This window comes from Phyllostomus discolor, chromosome 9 (genome assembly GCF_004126475.2).
Source record: "Phyllostomus discolor isolate MPI-MPIP mPhyDis1 chromosome 9, mPhyDis1.pri.v3, whole genome shotgun sequence".
NCBI classification, from domain to species: domain Eukaryota; kingdom Metazoa; phylum Chordata; class Mammalia; order Chiroptera; family Phyllostomidae; genus Phyllostomus; species Phyllostomus discolor.
Window position 1 is genome coordinate 79,642,946 of NC_040911.2, and position 18,442 is coordinate 79,661,387.

Here is an 18,442-nt window from a genome sequence, read left to right on the forward strand (position 1 = left end):
GGGGAAAGGTGGGAGAAAGAGAGAGAGCAACATCAATGTGAGAGAGGTACATTGATCAGCTGCCTCTCACACACCCACAACTGGGGACCTGGCCCACTACCCAGGCCACGTGCCTTGCCTGGGAATCAAACCAGCAACCTGTTGGTTCACAGGCCGGCGCTCAATCCACTGAGCCACACCAGTCAGGGAAAGACTTTTTTTTTTAAAGCAGGAGATAGTATATAGTTAGCACAAATAGCCTAAAGTAATCACACACACAAATATATTTATTTCAGAGCTTCAGTTGGTCTTTGTGTGGCTGAGAGCAGTTGCTGAGAAATGCTGCAGCTCAGTCACAGACCTTTTTCATATTCCAGACAGGCCTGAGAAAACCATTTGAAAGGGGCAAGGAGAGGGCAAGGCCGATTAAAGAAAGAAATGAATAATACTGCCTTATATAGAAATGCAAAATTTTATATTCATTGGGGAGAAATAACTATGCAAATTATAGGGTGTGTTAGGAAAATGTTTCACTTCCTCCTTTTGGGTTTACCCTGCACAGTCAGAGAATTAATGTCTGCCTTTGGGAAGCTGCCTATGTTTGTGTGTGTAGAAACCTTCAATTCCCTGATGGGCAACTAGGAAATGAAGAGTTATATCTGCAACTACACTGATAGGGATTAAGCCAAAAAAAGAAAAAGAAAAAGGACTCATGGACATGGACAACAGTGTGGTAATTACACTGGCAGGGAGATTTGGAGTTCAGGTTTAGGATTTAGGAGGGATCCCTGTCTGAGGCAGGAGATACTCAGGAAGTAGGAAACTCCAGAAGCACCCAGAGCTGAGATAAAGGACTGGGATACAAGACAGAGATGCTGTTCTAAGAACAGTTGTTCCCATTGTTTAAAAGCGATGAATCATGGTGAATCATGAATGCACCTGCCAGAAGATGCTAGATGACCCCTGTTTCATTATAATAGCATTTAATAAATTAACATTGTGCGACCCCCTTCTCTGGTGGCCAATCAAGGAAAATCATGGGAGACCACATGCGCAGTAGCTTTAAAGTAATATAACTACTTGTACATGCACAATAAAAGCCCACCAAAACTAACGAGGATATATCCACCCTATAAGAGTAGAATCCCTTCAGCCCCTGAGGTCAATCTCTGCTTGGAGTTGGTCCACTCCCATATTCTGCAGAGGGTACTATTACTTAATAAATCTGTTCTCTTTCTGCTATAAACTCTCTGTGTGCTTGATTCAGTTCTTTGTGATCACCAAGAACCTGGTTTCCTGTGCTCACCTGTGACATGTCCACACTGGACTCTTTGAAAGGGAGTGGAATGCTAAAACCTTTGAGAACTGACCTGACACCCACACTCCCAAGGTGTGGACTCAGACTAAACAAATGAGCTTCAGGGCCGTGTTCCACTCAGGGAGGGACCTGATGCGGAGCCAAGTCCAAGTCTGATGGCAAGATATCAGGGTAGCAAGAAAGGAGAGTGGTATGGAATGAGAAGCCAAGAGCTCCAGTTTCAACACAACACCAGCCAGCAGGGTAACCTCAGGCATATTTCTTCTCGGTTTCTTGGAGCCTCAGATTTCTCTTCTTTAAAATGAGAGGTTTGCAAATTCCACAATTAGAGATTCATTCTTTTGGCCTGCAGTGTTTCTTCCTGGTAAAATATATATTCATCTGAGAATGTTGTCAGAAACTATAATCAGGCATTTATGCTAAAGTGATTTTTTTCAAGAACAGGCTTTGATGGGAGAACTGGAAGGAGCCACTGAAGTGGATAAAGGGCACAGAAAGGGGAGGCCAGACAGGCCAATGTACATTTATGATTGGAACTAATAAGATAAGAAAAATGAAGAGTTTTGACAGTGTCACTTTGTCAAGGGAAGAGGGAGGTAGAATACATATACATGTCACCACAGTAAAAGTTGAGTTTTACTATATTTGTAAACAACTGCTTACATGGATAAACAACTGCTAGCAATGCTGATTGAAACCCCAGAGTACAGAAGCATCATCCTGAGTTTCTTCCAGGGTGGTGGTATGATTGCCAGGTATACTCTGAGTGGGAAAATTAATTCCTTTCTTTCAAATCTCCCCTCTAAATGTATGTCCTGTCATCATTTTCTAATTAAGTCATTTATATATTGAGAATGTAGGAAAGTTTACTTTGTTTTATCAACTCTAAATCAAAGATTTATTGCTCTGGCTGGTGTGGCCAAATCATACCACTGCACCCACCCCCCACCACCCAAGGAATATTTCAAGTATTTCAAAATAAGTCAGTGGACTGAGTGCCAGCCAGAGAATTGAAAAGTTTTTGGTTTGATTCCCAGTCAGGGCACATGTCTGGGTTGTGGGCCAGATCCCTAGTTGGGGTCATTCGAGAAGCAACCAATCAGTGTATCTCTCACACATTGATGTTTTTCCCCTTCTTTTTCTCCTTCCCTTATCCTCTCTTTAAAAGCAAATAAATAAATTTTTTTAAAAAATCAAATCAAAGACTTTTTTAAAAAATTAGAGCTTTGGCCCTGGCTGGCATAGCTCAGTGGATTGAGCGTGGGCTTCGAACCAGGCATCGCAGGTTCGATTCCCAGTCAGGGCACATGCCTAGGTTGCAGGCCCTGGCCCCCAGCAACCGCACATTGATGTCTCTCTCTCTCTCTCTCTCTGTCTCTCTCTCCCTTCCCTCTCTAAAAAAAAAATAAATAAATAAAATCTTTTAAAAAATTAGAGCTTTAGAGAAAATAATCTGCATGTCTCTATTCTAGCTTTAAAATATTTTGGCTGTGTGTCATGCCTTAATTCCTGAAGGTGGAGGTGTCTGAAGGAGGACCAGCCCCATGGGGACCAATTAAAAGATAAGGTGCCATACTCAGGGCTGACCAATTTTGCTGACTCGTTGAAATCAGAAATATATCCTGTCTGCAGTTGTTGAGAAATAAAAGGAGAGCTGTGTTTTGTAGCTCATGGGATCTTACCATTTCTTCCAGGAGTTTGGCAATCACGGTGAATTAGAGATCAAACTGATATATATTTCTGCATAGAAGTTAAGCCGGGCAACTCAGCGCAGTGCACAGTATAGACAACTCCCTCTAGAAGCAGCCAAGAAAATGGTTTAACAGAAGTAGCATGTGTAGGTGGTTTAGAACCACCACTTCGCCCAATCTTCTGACTCTTAGAGTTCAAAAAACAGAACAAAATGCTTCTCTCCACGTCATTTTAAATTTTTAATTGGGTTCTGATTAAGAATTGTCTTAAAGTGGCAGGAGAAAATTAAGGCATTTTAGCTCTGAAGAAAGCTTTTTTTCCTCACAGAAACGTGTACGAACAACTGGACTTATTTCCTCTTTCAAGTTTCCTCAGGGACAGATGAGCCTGTGATCTTTGACCTTGTGGTATCTGGTGACTCACTTTCTATGTGCAAAAATCATTTTAGTTGTCTGAAGATTTACTAACACAGGTCTATTCCCTGCAGAATACACTTTTCCCAGAGAATTCTGTCTACCCATTCACTAATTTATGGTTTATTTTGAAGCATTTGACTTATTTTGAAGTACTTGAAACATTCCTTGGGTGGTGGGGGCCGGGTGCAGTGGTATGATTTGAATTCACCCGACAAAATCTAGGCTGCTTTGGGTGTTAGAACTTCAGGATCTGTAACTCAACAAAGGAGATTTGTGGCTTTTATGAATGTTGGAAAGTAGGAGCTTCAATGGGTTAAATTCCACCAAAAATTTGCTAGTGATTTATACCCAACATTCAGTGATTTTTTTTTAAGATTTTATTTATTTATTTTTAGAGAGAGCAGAAGGGAGAGAGAAAGAAAGAGAGAAACATTGATCGGCTGTCTCTCACACACACCCTAACCAGGCACCAATCCCACAACTCAGGTTTGTGCCCTGAGCAGAATCAAACCAGAGACCTTTTACTTTGTGGGATTATGCCCAACCAACTGAGCCACACAAGTCAGGGCCATTTAGTGATCTATTGACAAAACATAGAAGCTGTTTAAGTTGTTAGAACAGAATTCAAACTCCTGAGTATGTTTTAACCAAGTAAATGATAACTTCAAGTGCATAATTATCAAGTGGTCAGCTCAGTGTATATGACACTTTAAAGGATATATTTTTTCAATGTTATTTTCTGTCAAGTGAAGAGTTTTAAGGTGCCAAAATCTAGTCTGGAGTTTCATTCATGCACTCATATACGAAAGTATTTAAGTTTAGTTCAAACCCTTTTCTCTTATTCCATCAAGACAAGGTCCATCTCATGGGAGTTTGGTCTTAGAGGAGGGAAAAAAAGACAGCAACAATAAATTCCAATGAGAAATACAGGAAATGAGACTTGTCGTGAGAAAATTCTTCCAGTCTTTGCATGTTAGCTTTAGTGAAGCTATGTCATTGAGGGCCAAGACCTCAAGAAAACAAGAACTGTTTAGCTAAATGCTTTCCACTGCAGGGGTCTCAAGAATGTCTTTATTTTTGGTTTAAGATGCTGATTTACTTCAACAATTTTTAGATATGGGTCACATCCAGAAAGATCCCAAGTTAGGAGAGAAGTAGTTCATTGTTCATACTGGCTTTGATTTGTTTCCACTTAACAAGTTCCTTAAAATCTCCTGTTATCCTCATTTTTGGAAAAAAAATAGGCTGGCATTATTACTATGGGAATAACCGTGATGATGGAAAGCAAAAAGGAGCTAAGAAGAGGATTACCTTAGACAGAATTGTCAAAAGAGACCTCTCTGGGTAAGCAATAATTAAGCTAAAATAAAAAAAAAAAACAGAACAACAACAAAACCAGACAGAACCAACATAAGAAGAGAATAGGAAGAGCTCCTATGAAAAAAGAAACAGCATATGCAAAGGCTCTGAGGCTGAACAAAGCTGGGGTAGTGAGCCAAAGAGAGAGTGGTATAAAATGAGCTTAGGAAGGATGTAGGTTCCATAGTAGCTTAAAGGGACTGCAAGTTTATATTTAATTCAAGTTTATATTTAATCCTAAGTGTAGTAGAAATCTATTAAAGGATATTAAGTAGACTGTTGCACAATCTGATTTTTATTCTAAGATCCATTTATTTTCTGTATAGATAATGGGCTGGAGAGGGCAAGGAGATGGGGTGATAATGGAGGTGGACAGGTTTCAAATGGGCTTTCAAGATAAAATCACCAACACTTCTGATGAATTGAATATAGAAAGTGAGAAACAGGATGAGTCAAGATATAGTGAAGTTTCTCCCTAAATGAAAGGTGCTACCATTTATAAGACAGGTAAGGCTTAGGGTGGGGCAATAGGTTTCGGAGGTGAGGAACAAAGAGTGCCAGGAGACACATTGTGACATCTGTGAAATTCCCTAGTGAGAATTTCAGGAAGGTAGTTGAAATCTTGAGTTCTAGAAAGAGATCAAGGATAGAGATATTAACATTGACATTGTTGGCATCTAAATGGTATCTCAGCCATGGGATTGGATAAGATCACACAGAAAGAGCGTAGAAAGACAAGAGACAAAATGCTCAGGATTCCCAACATTTAGAGGTGAATAGTGGTGAAAGAACTTACATAAATGGCAAGGGGGTGGCAAACAAAGAGAAAATGATATCCCAGAAACCAGAAAGAATATTTCTAGAAACAATAGGGTCAGTGCTGCTTAGAAATCAGTAAATTCAAAAACAACAACAACGCAATGTCCATCCAGTTGGACAACAAGGAGGCCGTTGTTAACCATGATGAAAGCAGGTCTGATGAAGTGGTGGGGGCACAGCCAGACCAGAAGGAAAGGGGAGGTGAGGAAGTAGAGACAGCATGTAGAGGGCATTCTTCCAAGAAATTTGGCCCTGACGAAAGCCATCTAAAAAACTTTGTTTTCCTACACATTGTAAAAGAACAAAGCTCTAAGGTTCTTGTCATATTACAGTCTGGTTTCCCTTCCTGTTTTGATTGCAAAATTCTCTTGTTCAATTTTCAATTAGCACTAACCAGAAAAACACCTCCTTTCATCCCAGCATGAAACCTGGACATTATTGTCCTGTAAAGTAACTACTAATTATGTTGGCAAAAGTAAACTTCCTGAAAGTCTGTGTCCTTGCTGAACAAAGATTTCATTTAGGCGACCCTGATTTCTTGTTAGAAGCTGAAAATATCTTTCCATGTTGACAAAACCAATTAATTATTCAGGAGAAATATTCCCCTTATAGTTCAGCCAAGAAATTGAAAATGACCTTTTAAGGGCAGGAGCAGCTTGTTTCCTACCATTAGAATAAGAATAACTTTGAGAGGAAAGGAATTGGTTTATATTCTTCTTGCTTCTGTCGCACCTCCTGTCTTTAACAAGATGTGTGAGGGACTATCTGTTCTCAAGACTTTCTACCCCATTCCCAGCTCCAGAACCTAAACCAGTGTTTTACATTTCCTTAAAATCCCTCTGGCTCCAACATTATATATGTCCTTTGTCTCTTTCCACCTCAACACCATCCCTTCCTTGGCTTAACTAAATTCAGTTGCCAAGATGGCCCCCAAAGGTGCCTACCTCCTAATATTTACGCCCTTGAGTCATCCCCTTTTTCACTAAATAGGGTCGATCTCTGACCAATAGGTTATTACAGAGATGACAGAGAATGACTTCCAAGGCTAGGTCACAAAAAGCATTATAGCCTCTCCCTTGCTCCCTCTTGGATTGTTTACTCTGGAAAAAGTCAGCCACTTTGTCAAGGGAAAGGTAAAGTAATGCATGGAGAGGTCCTTATGTGAAGGATCAGAAAGTTCCTGCCTATAACCAGAACTATGTGAGTGCACCATCATGGAAACAGATTTTCCAGTCCCAGTCAAGCTTTCAGATGACCACAGCCCCAACTGACAGCTTTCTGTGAGCCCCAGAGCCAGAACTGAGGCAGAAGACAGCATAGGAAGAATTCAGAGACTGCACTGCTGTTACTGGCCAGCATCTAGCATCTTGGTTGCCAGGAAATGCCTTTTAGCACTTAGGTAGAGTGAAGAGCAAACCAAGGCAGGAAGGAGAAGGGAGACATGTCTCACCCACTAATTCAGCAGTCCTGAGCCTGTTCCAATAATATTGCCAGGTATTCCAACATCACAAGAACTACTATGTTAGCATGGGAGGAGGGAAGTCCTTGAAATTCTATGTAGCGTTTCCACTATCTGGGAAAGAAAGCCTTGAAACTGTGCTTCCATCCCAAGGCCTGAAACGTGGGACAGGGTCCACAGTGCCCAAAGAAGAAGTCCATAAATAACTTCGGGTAACTGCTCCAACTTTAATTAACTGCCTCCTGCCACGTATCTATTTTACAACAAGATGAACAAATGGAGTCTGGGGCAAGATAAGTGTTCGGGCTAACAGACCCCCACATGTACTTAAATCTGGGTAGTCACATCCCCCAGGGGAAAGCTGGCACCACATTTACCTGTCAATCAATATGTAACTTTTTTATTCCCATCATGCCAGCTATACAAGTCCTCGAAAAAAGGACTAGCTCCCTTGGCTCCCTGGCCACCTGGCCTATGGCCACCTGGGGGCCTGCCATGCCAGCCGGCCTTCAGTTGCCTTTACTTTTGCCACCCTGGGGTGCCCAGAACCTATGCCTTTCACACCCACCCCCAACATTAGCTGGGCCCATTCTCTTCCATGGGAACAAATCACTAATAAATGCTGATTGCACTCTAATAGATTTGCTGATCTGTATCGGCAAGAAGAACCAGGTCTCTCCCCTCAACAGAACCACTCAGCTAAGCTGCTTCTAAATTCCTGACCCATAGAAACTACGATATAAAATGATTATTGTTTTACAACACTAAGCTTCAGGGTTATATAGCAATAGATAACTAATACATCACTGAGACTAAATTACTGGGAGCAGCTCCACAACCTTCTAAAGAGAAATGTTTTAAGCTCAAACCTGTAACTGATAAATTTTAGAAAACAGAAAAAGTGGCGTAAAAGATTCAAGGCAGAGGATAAGATGAGGACGTAATTTTTCTGTGCTTGTGTGTGTTTTTGAAAGCAGGTGAGGGCAGAAGATGCTAATATACGGTTAAGTGGGTCCTGATAGCCTGTCTTCAAATTCAGCCCCTCCTAAACCTGTGCTTCTTGTCAGAGCTTCTTTTCTTCCTTCCCTTTAAAAAAATATTTCATTGAAATAGATGATGGTAGATATGAAATAGCCATTCTGGGGGAAGCGAGCCACCTTGAAAGATGTCTGACTATCTTTAGACCACCACGCTGGGAGAAAACCCAAGATAACCATCTGGAGAGGTACTTGAAAAGAGAGATGCCTGGCCAGCCTCCAGCTACTCCAGCCACCCCAAGTGAAGTGCTAGACATGCAAGAGGAGAAGCCGTCTTGGACACCTGGTCCAGTCTGCCTTTCGGCCAAATGCAGCCCCACCCGCTGTCTAACTGCAACTACACAAGAAACTCTGAGCAAGAACCGCCCAACTGAGCCCAGTCAGCCCACAGAATTGAAATGATAAAATGGTCGTTTTAAGCCACTAAGTTTTGGAGTGGTTTGTCCTGCAGCAAAAAGAATCAGAATAATGAAAAAGGGAGTAGCGCCAGCATCTCTGGAGACAGCAGCCTTGGATTCAAGCTTTCTTCTTTCGTCTCCCTTCCCACAGGAGTATCCTTCCCTTCACCCCACACCTTGGATGTGAACTTCTTGGCTAAGGACTGGAAAGACTAGTTCAAAAATGGAAAACCAAGAAGCAGCAGATTCTTCCTGAAAAACCAAACAGTTCGTTATTTCAGAAGAGTTAATTGCAGAAGGAAAATGGGTCAAGTTTGAAAAAACAACTTACATGGATCCTACTAGTAAAACAAGAACTTGGGAAACTGTGAAACGTACAACCAGGAAAGGACCGTTGGCTGATGGTGTGACAATTATCCCAGTGCTGCAAAGAACTCTTCATTATGATTGTATCTTTCTGATGAAACAGTCCCGTCCACCCGTGGGAGGCTGCTGCCTAGAATTCCCCACAGGTCTCATAGGTGGTGACGAAAGTCCAGAAACAGATGCTCTGCAAGAGTTGGAGGAAGAAACTGGCTATAAAGGTGATGTTGCTGAATGTTCTCCAGCTGTCTGTATGGATCCAGGCTTGTCAAACTGTACCACACACGTCATGACAGTAACTATTAATGGAGATGAGGCTGAAAATGTTGGTCTTGAGCCAAAGCTAGAAGTTGGAGAATTTGTGGAAGTAATTTCCTTACCCAATGAAGAAACTCGAAGCTCTGGTAGCTGAAGAACACCTGACAGTGGATACTAGGGTCGACTCCTGTGCTGCAGCACCGAAACGTGCAAACAAAAGCCTTCTGAAGGGCCCTTCCTGAGAGCTGGAGGCCAGAGGAGAGTAGCCGTGTTTCTTTATATAAATGAGGTCGCCAGGCTTCCTTCACCAAGGCTTTGAATTCAGCTAAGTTTAATGGAGATTTGAAATGACTTTTTTCATAAAATATAAACAACAAAGACTGCAAAAGAAGAAGAAGCATGAAAAGGGAATTTATCAAAGAACACTAGGACTTCTTGTCAAGGCTGGTGGTTACTGATTTGTAGCAGAGCCATCGGTCTAACTGTGTGACTTTCTCCAGTTCAGTTTCTCAGGTTCAGGATCAGAGGGAATGAACAGCAGGGCTTACGCAAGATCGTTATTTTGCCACATGATGTGAAGAGACATCAAACACCCAAGGAGAGATAAATGGGCATTTAACGAGACTGTGTTTGATCTTAAAAAGAGAAAAGGAATCCAGAAAATGAAGGTATGGTTCCCAAAGATTTATTGCCTAGGCCAGCGTTGCCCAAAGAATTAAACTGTTTAAAAAATATATTTTTAAAGCTAATGGTTGACCATTAGCAGTTTTCTCTTCCGAACTCTCAGTCACCTTGTTTCACGCACAGTTTTGTACCTTCGACTGTAATTACATAGGCAGACACTTGAGCCAATCCCTGCTATGAGATGATGGCATCCACCAGGGCAAGGGCCATCTTATTCTTTTGAACAGCCCTACAGCCCCCTGTCCTATGCTTCAAACAGGCCTTCGAGAAACTTTTGTAGTGCTGCTAGGCATTTACTTTTTAAGAAGTATCAGTGTAAGAATGTCCAAACCTCTAGAGAATTTTTATAATAACTTATTTGAGTCAAACAGAGGATTCTTGGAAGCAAGATCACATAGTGAGAAAAAAATGCTTTGGAGAGCAGTGTGCAGTTTCTTTTATGCATTTGAGTTTAAGGAGAGAATTATATGGAAGATCATATGAAGGTGGGAGAAAGCATGGCAGGGATCAGATTACAGGATAATTAAGATTCCGTACTCTCTTGAGGGTGGTCACCTTTAGAAAGAGAAGTCCAAAAGGGGACATTTCAAAGGTGTGTTAACCTAGATCCACAGAAACAATGGACAGGGCTTGCTGGAGGCAAAGATAAGCCTTAAAGAAGTTACTTGCCTGGGGGCGTGACTACCCACCATGACCTGTCCAGTTAGGAATTTATTATCAGATCACTTTAGAGATTACTTTTCACAGAATGCCCACAAAAGAAACCTCAGCATCCTCTTATTGTTAACATTTCTTTTTTTTTAAGATTTTATTTATTTATTTTTGGAGAAAAAGGAAGGGACGGAGAAAGAGAAGGTAAGAAACATTGATCAGCTGCTTCTTGCAGGTCCCCCAGCCAGGAAACTAGCCCCTGGTCTGAAACCCAGGCATGTGCCCTGACCAGGAATCAAACTGGCGACCTTTCCGTTTGTGGGATGCCACCTGACTAACTGAGCCACACCAGTCAGAGTTTGTTAATGTTTCTTGGTCATGAAACTGAGAGCTGGAAGCTTTCAAAACCACCTGAAATATGCTTCCTATCATGGTCTTTGGTCACTTTGATGACTCCTGTTGGTCAGGTCAATCTCTTCCTTCTTGAGGTAGCTCTTGACTTTGTTGAAGGCTTCCAATAGCAAATACTTCAAGCTCAGATGTTAACTATACCATTTAATAATAATAAAAAATGCTGACTTTTCAGTGAAGTAGGAAAAAGCAGCATGACTTTTTTAAAAAATATAAGAGTCTGGCAGGATCTCTGGCTGACAAGAAGATGGCATTTGAGAGATTAGAGAAAAGACTTTGGAACTGAGTGTCCCTAGGCTTACCAAGTGGATGGTTTCTACTAACATATAGTCAAGAATAAGGGGATTTATTTCAGAAAGTAGGGACATGCTATTAGGAGTCAACAGGTGGCATGCTCTCCGTCTTAGGTGCATGTCTGCGCCCTTCCCTTCCCAACCTTGGTCCCCCCAGACACATTACCTTTGCCTTCTCCTAAACTCTAAGGACCCTTCTACCTCTCTAAGTTGTTCCTGAGCCTATGCAGCCCTCCTGGATCACTTCTACAATTCTACCTCGGTAACATTCTAAATAAACTTTCTCTTATAATTTGAAAAAAAAAAGACAGTCAATAGAACCCAAGTTTATTCTCTTGACTTGTACCACCCACTATTTTGAGGCTGTTCTACCTGGAGAACAAAGTGTGACTTCTTGCCTCATGTTTCTATAGAATCAGGTCAACGTTTCTTGATAAGTTACAACTCTGCAACAACCACTCCCAAACCAACAAAACAGGCCTGAACCCATTCTTGATTGGTGAGTAGCTGTAATTTCACAAAACAAAAGTAAGAAAAGTAAAAGTGGGTAGAGACCAAGATTTCATCCCATAATTGTGTTGACTGGGTGTGGAATGGAGAATATGCAGAGTTTACACAACTGAGTTTTTAATCCCACTAAATATATACGAACTTTCAAAATATTGACAGCAGACAATCAAATCTAAATATTTGATTACATCCACCAAAGCCTAAAAAATTAAGGATAGAAAACACTGGCTTTATTTTCTACACAGCTTGAAAAAGGATTTTTAGATGAGTTAATATTTTTGAAATTAAAGCAGCTGTAATTATCTAAACTCATTGTATCAAACAAATGGGTAGGATATTTTGTGAGTCTATCATTCAACTTGGAAAACTTTTCTTTTTGTCATTTAAAGAACACTTTAAAGAGGGACTCCTGGCTGGCGTAGCTCAGTGGATTGAGCGCAGGCTGCAAACCAAGCGTCGCAGGTTCGATTCCCAGCCAGGGTACATGCCTGGGTTGCAGGCCATAACCCCCAGCAACCGTACATTGATGTTCCTCTCTCTCTCTCTATCTCCCTCCCTCCCCTCTCTAAAAATAAATAAATAAAATCCTTAAAAAAAAAAGACGGACTAATAGGTCTCTGTGTCTCTTCCACATGAATTTTGTTAGTAGCTTTTAATCCTTTTGTTATTAAAAGAGTGGCATCTTGAAATTAAATGGTAGATATTTGTGGTAATAAGTACAGTATAGATAAAAGTCTTTGAAAGGTAAAATCCTTATTAAGTAAAATGAATTTTTTAAAATTATGAACTATTTAAATAAATGAATTTTTAAAATTATGAACTATTTAAATAAACTTTGTCTTTTTTAAATACATTTTATTGATTATGCTATTACAGTTGTTCCATTTTCCCCCCTTCACTCCCCTCCACCCTGCACACCCTCTCCCACCCACATCCCTCCCCTTTAGTCCATGTCCATGTGTCATACTTATAAGTCCTTGGCTTCTACATTTCCCATACTATTCTTACCCTCCCCCTCTCTATTTCTACCTACCATGTATGCTACTTATTCTCTGTACCTTTTCCGCCTCACTCCTCCTCCCACTCCTCTGTTGCTAACCCTCCATGTGATCTTCATTTCTGTGGTTCTGTTCCTGTTCTAGTTGTTTGCTTAGTTCGTTTTTGTTTTAGGTGTGGTTGTTAATTATTGTGAGTTTGCTGTCATTTTACTGTACATGTTTTTTCTTTATCTTCTTTTCTTAGATAAGTCCCTTTAACATTTCATACAATAAGGGCTTGGTGATGATGAACTCCTTTAACTTGACCTTATCTGAGAAGCACTTTATCTGCCCTTCCATTCTAAATGAAAGCTTTGCTGAATACAGCAATCTTGGATGTAGGTCCTTGCCTTTCATGACTTGGAATTCTTCTTTCCAGCCCCTTCTTGCCTGCAAGATCTCTTTTGAGAAATCAGCTGACAGTCTGATGGGAACTCCTTTGTAGGTGACTGTCCTCTTATCTCTTGCTGCTTCCAGGATTCTCTCCTTCATTTTAATCTTGGGTAATGTACTTATGATGTGCCTTGGTGTGTTCCTCCTTGTGTCCAACTTTTTTGGGATTCTCTGAGCTTGCTGGACTTCCTGGAAGTCTATTTCCTTAGCCAGAATGGGGAAGTTCTCCTTTATTATATGTTCAAATAAGTTTTCCACTTACTGCTTTTCCTCTTCTTCTTCTGGTACCCCTATAATTCGGATGTTGGAATGTTTAAAAATGTTCTGGAGGTTCCTAAGCTTCTCATTTTTTTTGAATTCTTATTTCTTCATTCTTTTCTGATTGGATGTTTCTTTCTTCCTTCTGGTCCACTCCATTGATTTGAGTCCCAGTTTCCTTCCCATCACTATTGGTTCCCTGTACATTTAACTTTATTTCATTTAGTAACTTTCATTTTTTCATCTAATTTGTGACCAAATTCAACCAATTCTGTGAGCATCCTGATCACCAGTGTTTTGAACTGTGCATCTGATAGGTTGGCTATCTCTTCGTTGCTTAATCATATTTTTTCTGGAGCTTTGATCTGTTCTTTTGTTTGGGTCATTTTTTTTTGTCTTGTCTCGTCTGTTACTTATGAGGGGCAGAGCCTTAGGTGTTCACCAGAGTGGGGCCACCCAGTTGCTGGGTTGTGACTCTGTACGTGGGGGTGGGGTCCAAGAGGGGACAACGGCTCTTGCTCCGCTCTCTGCCGGATTTCAGTTACTTCCCCCACTTTCCACAAGCAAATTGTGCCCTTCTGGTGCTGATTCCATGTGGGTGGGTTTGTGTACATTCTAGGACCCTGTGGGTCTCTCCAACGAATTCTCCTGTGAGGCTGGGAGTCTCTCTGGGTGCCTCAACCCCTACAGGTGTTTTTAATTGATGTTTTGAGGCTTTATTTCCCCTCAGTGGGAGCCTGGATTGCATGGTCTGTCTTGCTCCCCAGTTTTGCCTGGTTTATCTGTGTGCGAATTTGGGACTAGATGCGCTGCACCCCTTTACCATCCACCACCTCCCTGGGTCTGCCAGCTGCTGCTTTGCCTGCCTGGGGTCCACCTGCTGCTGCCTTGTGCTCTGGGTCTAATCCGACAGAGGCCCTGCTGTGAGCCTTCTGGGTCCCAGCTCCCCAACTCCACCCCTCTTACTGGTCTGGATGAATGTGTCTACTTTAACTCCTTGGTTGTCGGACTTCCATACAGTTCAATTTTCTGTCAGTTCTGGTTGTTTTTTTGTTTTTAAATTATTGTTGTCCTTCTTTTGGTTGTGTGAGGAGGCACAGTATATCTACGCGTGCCTCCATCTTGGCCGAAAGTCCACCTAATTGCCTTTTTATTTGTTTGATCAATAACGCTTTAAAGATATATATCACATTGCAATTGTTTAAATTCTAAGCTATAAATTCTAAGTTATTTATATTTAATATAAATAGCTATCCTTTTAGCAACTGAGACTGGAAACGAGAGGGCACATTTCACAAATAATCAAGTTGTGTGGGATCTGCAAGCTCAAAAGAAACATTTGTGTAGGTGAAAATGATCTGGTATAGCTTATTGTAGCCTGACTTCTACTTGCCTTGAGAAATTTGTAGGCTTTATCTCTGTATTTGCGACTGCCACAGCTAGCTTTTACAGAAAAACAATTTTTGTGGAGACAAATCACCCAACCCACTTTTTCACAGTATTGTTGGTGGGTTATAAGCATGATTTTCTCTGCTTACTAGCTGTAGAAATAACATGTGGTTACATGATTTATCTAAAGTCACCACAAATGTGATGTGAGACAAGATAAATAAAATTGGAACAAAAGATGTTGAGTGTAATCTTGATGTTTGATATTTACCTTGTATGCAAATACATCCCAGCTATCGGTTTGCTCTCATGAATTATGGAAAAGCAACTGTGCAACTGCAGGGCGTGGGTGATCAACTGGCATCTGCTTGCAAGGGAGGTGATTTAAACCCAAGTTTGCGGCACCAGGTCAAGCGCAGTGAATAAGGCTACGATTTTAGGTGCTTTGTGTTTGCTTAGTGATTTACCATCCAGAGCTCCTAAAATATATCATCTAACCCAAAAACACCAGGTGAGAGATAGATGCTAAAGGCCTACAAAATGATGTATTCCTTGAACATTCTCCCCTGTGGTTGGACTGCGGTGCACCTTGCTACTTAAGAGGCTGGTAGCATCAGCATCCCCTGGGAGCTCGTTAGAAATACAGAATCTGTAGAAGTGATCTGCAAGGAATCAGATTCCCTGTGTGAAGTAGTTTAAAATGTCATTCAGTGTTCAGTACTCAGGTACGTAGTAACTACTGTAGTTTTTTTTTGGGGGGGGGGCAGATGTGTAGATATTTTTAAATATTTGCCATCATTTCACTCCTTTTTTTGTATTTTTATCTGATGGCATTGTTTCTTATAACAAAACACTTTTCTGATTGAAAAACAAAGCAATACAGAATCTCAGGTCCTAAACCTGCTGAAACAGAATGTGCATTTTAACAAGAGCCACCCACTATACCCCCAAGTGATTCAAAGATAATTTAAAGTTTGTGAGGCACTGACCTAGCCCTAGATTCTAGGGCATCCCATAATTTTATTTGATTCCTGTGAATTATCCAATGATCCATGACACCTCTTTCCCTCTCTCCTCTACCCACTTCTCTTGTTCTCTGCATCTTCTTCTCTATCTCTTCCTCCCTTCCCTCTTCCCTCTCTTCTTCCTCTTCTCTTCTTCTCCCTCCTCCCCTTTCTCTCTCTGTCTCTCTCCACACACATACACACACAGATGACTACTTATCCAAATCATTTGTGAAAAACTGTATCCATCATGCCCCTTACACACACACACACATGCACACACACAACCTTTTTATGTGGGAGAGCAGAGGATCACACAATATTTTCTCAAACTTGTGACTTCAGTTTCATGATTTTGGATATTATTTATACTGTTTATTTAATAAGAAACTCAAAGTTCACCATACTAGAGAGCTTGCCTCATTCATAAATGTCACTCATAGTTAAGTAGGGCTTTCTTTTTTCTTTTATGCCTGCTTCAATACTTTATAATCTTTGGGAATAAGTGGCTACATTTTAACTAACATTCTAGTCATGTATGTGTAATTTTTGATATGTCAGAAGGGAAAACTGATGAGGACTTACCACTGTTTGGATTTGAGTATGGTATTTTTTTCCTCCCAGATTTATTGGGATATAATTAACATATAACATTGTGTAAGTTTAAGGTGTTTGATGTGTTGACTTGATACATTTCTATATTGCAAAATGATTACCACCAAAGCATTAGCTAACACTTCCACCCCACCACATAATTACCATTTCTTTCTTGTGGTGAGAACATTAAAGATTTACTCTCTTAGCAACTTTCTTTTTTTTTTAAGAAAAGTTTTTAAGTGACCTTTTAAACAGATAGGAAAAAAAACCTTGAGGTACATTCTTTCCAGTTTGTTTCAAAGGATGTCCAGGAAAGGCCTTGGGTACATGTGTTCCATCCTCTGGATTTTTTCCACCCTCAAAGATAACCAAAGTATCCACATTCTCTTATCTATCTGAATATACTAGATGGTATCCCCTGAGGAATTTTAAAAGCATACCTGAAGGTATCATCAAAGCTAGGTTAAGTTTAAATTTATATACATAATATGTACTGTGTAAAAATATCACAAAGTACTCAAAGGAATTTTTTTCCTGGTTCAGCAGTGACTCCAGAAATAATCCAAAGAGGAGTTTTAGACAATCTCTTTTCTGGGAGTTATGGAGACTTTACCCTCTGTGTTACCCTCTCAAGGCACTGTGGCAACCTTACAAGGACACAGGAAAGGGCGTCTTAGGAGCTTTCAAGCACAGTCATACCTCAGTACTTCAGGCTTCAGAATTTGTCAAACCCTGTACTCGTTGCATTTGGATGAGAAAAAAATGTGTCAGTACTAGGTTCTTGCTCAGGACTGGCCACTCACTGTACTTGCTAGAACTTGTGTGAGTCACGATGCCACCCAGCAAGAGAAAGTGCTTCGTCTTCAGGTGAGGAGGTGGGAAGGGAGAAAGTTTACTGCACTGATCAAAGAAGTGTGAGGGAAATGGGTTGAACTTCAGAACTTTGTGGAAAAGCGTCACCCAGACAAAGTTCTAGGAAGCCGAAAACATGAACCTGTTAATGAACAATGTCACACTTTAGAAACCCTTTGAAACAGGGACAGAAACAAGTTTCTCTTGATAAGTTTTTAGAGAAGCTCCATAAATCTGAGTCTCCAACAGTGTTCAGTGAAGCCAAGAGACAGAAAACAGAAGAAATCCCTAAGAAATCGCCTGAAATTGTCATGGAAGAAGAACCCTATTCCAACAATTAACCCCTCTCCTCTCCCTCCTCCTCTACCTCGCCAACCATCCCACTATGCCAGGAACCCCTGTCAGTACAAGTGAAGTGAAGTTAAATTTTACTTTATTTTTATAGAATCAATTACTTTTAAATCCATGTCTGTTTAATTTTAAGGTTTTGTATTACAAAACAACCTCATTACTTAGTATTGTACCAGTAAATGTGAAAGTTCAGGGAACTTTCATAAATTATTTCTAATTGCATTATTTTTTATGGGAAAAACTTGTTCAGTACCAGTTTCAGCACTTGTCACGAGTTCCAGAACAAATTAACATGAATACCAAGGTCTACTCTATAGTACACTTTATGTCATATTATTAGCTATGATCACCATGCTGTACATTAGATCCCCATGGACATTAGACCTTATAACTGCACCCTTTGACCATCTCTCTCCATTTCCCGCACCCTCCAGGCTCCCGTAACCACCACTCCAATCTCTGTTGCCTCCTCCCCTCCAACAGCTGTCAATCTGTTCCATGTATCCATGCTTTTGTTTCTGTTTTGTTTGTTAGTTTATTTTGTTCATTCCATAAAACTGCATCCTGAGGCTATAAAGATTCTATCCTATATTTTCTTCTAATACTTATAAAATTTTCTTTTCACATTTAAGTTCTTTGTCTTTGTGCAATTTATTTAGTGTATGATAAAGGAGGAATCCAACTACATATGCCACATTTACACAATCGTGTAAATCAGAATTTCTTTGCCAACAACATACTATATTCCTTAAGAAGAAAGAGATGTAATATAGTGAATTATGTGCATTCAAAAGTCTTGGGAAGACTGAAGATAGGCTCTAGACTGGGCTTCAAAGAATACTCTCAACAAACCAATGTGTTAACATTGAAACAGCTCCAGATGTTAGACCTCGGTCCTTGAGTTTTGGCTAAAA

The 18,442-nt window shown here is 40.5% G+C and overlaps 1 non-coding gene and 1 pseudogene across 1 annotated transcript; one reads left to right on the top strand and one right to left on the bottom strand.

The window, feature by feature from the left end:
* The first annotated feature begins 8,569 nt into the window (after positions 1 to 8,569).
* On the top strand, positions 8,570 to 9,417 carry LOC114506073 (annotated as a pseudogene).
* Positions 9,418 to 16,866: 7,449 nt separating this feature from the next.
* On the bottom strand, positions 16,867 to 16,985 carry LOC114507180. The gene has a single exon (XR_003685449.1). It is a non-coding gene; the product is annotated as a small nucleolar RNA SNORA26 (small nucleolar RNA).
* Positions 16,986 to 18,442: the final 1,457 nt, after the last annotated feature.